The 3,185-nt window shown below is 31.4% G+C and overlaps 1 pseudogene; it reads right to left on the bottom strand.

Moving 5' to 3' along the window:
• Positions 1 to 502: 502 nt before the first annotated feature.
• On the bottom strand, positions 503 to 602 carry LOC122096555 (annotated as a pseudogene).
• Positions 603 to 3,185: the final 2,583 nt, after the last annotated feature.

Genomic DNA, 3,185 nt, shown 5'->3' with positions numbered 1-3,185 from the left:
TGATTTATGCAGAGTTTGTGATTTTGTTAATCAGAAATAATTTTAACTTATCTGTTGAAATGAGTAGTATAGAAACTAAAGATATTTCAGGTGTTTGTCTGAAAAAGTATATTTTAAAATATTCTATATTCTATGTTTGTATAGTGTGTCCATAATCTATTTTATTCTCTCCTAGATATAATACATTGAATTCTACATTGTTTTTATAATATATAGGTTCATTAATGTGTCCTTTCAGATTGCATTCCATATAGAAACAGTTTAAGATTCCTTTTTTTCCTAGGTCCTTATAATATTATATTTCTTTGGGATAAAACGAAAATGTTGTCTAATTTCAAAAGTTGTGTAAAGGCTATGCTATGCAAAGGCCTTTCTAAGGTGAAAATTTAATACACTGATATCAAACTAATTTTTAATTATATGAATTACGTGTATTGTTAAACTTGTAATTCTGTAATCAACATTTTAATAGCTGTTTGTCATTTCTTGCATCTGAAGAATGAAAAATTTTGAATACTTCACAAATTTTCATATCATCCTTGTACAAGTGCTATGTTAATCTCTGTATTGTTGTAATTTTGGTATACATGCTGCTGAAGAATGTAGTATCATGTAAATTTAAGTAGTTAATGATGCAATATTTATACAGGCTTATATGCTTAGGTGCCTATTTGTAACAAGGAAACCTTATTGTTCCTAAAAATGCTATTGATCTGATTTCCCTAAAATTCTGTGAATAGTTGAAAAAAATGTGTTGTTCAGTTGATTGCTCACATTTGCAATTTTTTTGTCAATGACTATTTTAAGTCTTTTTCATTTGGAATTTGATCATATTTTCAAGTAATTATAGCTAAGTCCAAATATGACGGCTTTTTCAAGTACTTATTTATCCAACTGTGTTAGCGCTGTGGAGCCAATGGATTCAAAGTAAGCCTTGTTTAAGAGCTATTTCTAAATTTCTGCAGCTGAAATTTTCCCAAATGAGGTCTTACTGGCACAAATGTCTACCTGACCCTTTACCCTTCTTCCATGTAGTCACAGACCATCCAGAATATCTTACTCTGACAGCATAGATTGTCTTACTGGAACAAAACTAATCTTAGTTACAAGGGATCATAGAGAGATGAACAGTTCAGCCAGAACTGTTCAGACTAGAAAGCATTTTATCAAAATATGATTGTTTATTATACCTACTATTTCAAAAGTAGCTAAAGCCAATAAGATGAAAAATTGTTCATATGCATGATTACTTAATGTCTTGGCCTGTCGATCTTCCAACCAGGCAGGAACTTATACTACTGCCATTTTATCACCAAATATTTTCATAGTTGTAGGAGAAGTCCATATGTTTCTCTTCATTATTAGGCCTTAAATTGGTAATGTTTTAACCACAGTGTTTCCTCTTGCCTCCAGGCTGTAAATCTACAAATGGTAAATCTTTTCATTTGACTCTACCAAACACTGAAGTAGAGATAATAAAACAGAGTTGCCTTTGATACACTAACCACAACAGAACAGTGCAAAACATGTGCCTTTTATTATATTATATATAGTTATATATTTTACATTTATATGTGATGATTTCATATTTCACACTCTGAACCTTACTAGAATTAATTGATAATTTGACAAATAAATTAATATTTATTCCAATAAATAGAATTAGAATATAAATAATTAGGTTTAGAATATATATAAGCATATAAAAATATCAATGCAATATTCTAGGTATAAACTTGTGATACCTTCTAAGTGTTCATGGTCTTCTGAATTCACATGGCAATAAAAGAGTGTTGTTTTCCTCTAATCTATATGGGATTTTACTCTGCTGATCTGTTTATTGTTTTAACTCGCTGGTCCCAAACTGTTTTTCTTCATATTTTTGAAGCATTCTTCCTGATTATGCCCAAATTTTGCTGATATGATGTCTAAAACATACTTTTCTTCTGTAGGACCCATGGATCCTAGGATCTCAGGTCCCAGTTACCTGTATAATCAGATAACAGGGGCAAGACTTCTCACATAGGCCCATGCAACATGCCAACAGAAAGTAATTGAAGACCCATCTCAATTTCTCAGTTCTTATATTTCAGGGCCCCAATTCCTTGTGATGAGGAATTAGCAGCAAGCAATTGTGAAATGCAAGGCAACTTAAAATGAAGGATGAGATCACTGAGAGAAAGTACTGTAATTCAAACATTCAATTGACAGATGACGAACCCATATGAGTGAATAAGATCACAAGTGTCATGAGATTGTTTTTAATATCCCTCCCCTAATGATTAATGGAAGATTTCAGTCCAGCATAAATAGGGCCACAAAAAATAGTTCCTGGAAAGATAGATCCATAATTGGTCTACCAAGGCCTGGAGAACTTGACTTAGAGGTCAAATGTAATTCAGAAAAAAACATTAATTGAGAAGATCCTTAGTGCTTCAAAACACTGGTACTTCAGTACAACTTAGTTCTCATTCTCATACCAATGATAACCTACATTTAATCTCCTGAAAGTGTATTCCTTTTCAAATGAACCTTTTAAAATCATATTTGCCAAAATAGCATTCGATAAGTAGATGATAATTAGTGACATTACAAGTTTTTCAAGTGTAGGGAGCAAGTTACAATAGAGTTGATTTATTTACCCAGCACCAACGTCAAATAGGTTCAGCCATTCATTAAAGTGTAGAGATAGTACCACCCACCATATTTGTTGTTCAGTAGGTGCCTTCCAGAAATGGGTTAAATAGATCAAATATTTCAAACCCAAACAGCTATTAAAGAAATTTCATCATTTAATAAGGAATATTTTTAAAAGTCACAAATAGTTGCCTTATATATTGTTTTATGTTTTCCCTATCTGTCTAACATAGCAAGAAATATGACTTTAAGTCTTGAATATGGGTACTCATCAGAGATATGATAAACATAAAATCTGCCTTCTATTTCTATCATATTCCTCTATAGTAGTAAATCTTAGTTTTCTTCCTTTTCCATAACTTATAGCTAGTAGAAAATATTATCCCATGTAAAATAAAATGATAACACCATTGTACAAAGCCATCTATAAAAATTGGTAGTTAGGAATACATTCTAAGCCATTTTTAAACTTTCTTGTTGACTAAAGATTAATCTTCCAAGTGGATGGGAATAAAATCATGTCTAGGTGCTTCACATCTCCAGTCTTG

This window comes from Dipodomys spectabilis, unplaced genomic scaffold, assembly GCF_019054845.1.
Source record: "Dipodomys spectabilis isolate Male_0828 unplaced genomic scaffold, ASM1905484v1 ptg000376l, whole genome shotgun sequence".
Lineage (NCBI taxonomy): Eukaryota > Metazoa > Chordata > Mammalia > Rodentia > Heteromyidae > Dipodomys > Dipodomys spectabilis.
Note: the sequence above shows the minus strand (reverse complement) of the source record. Positions and strands in the feature narration are given on the sequence as shown.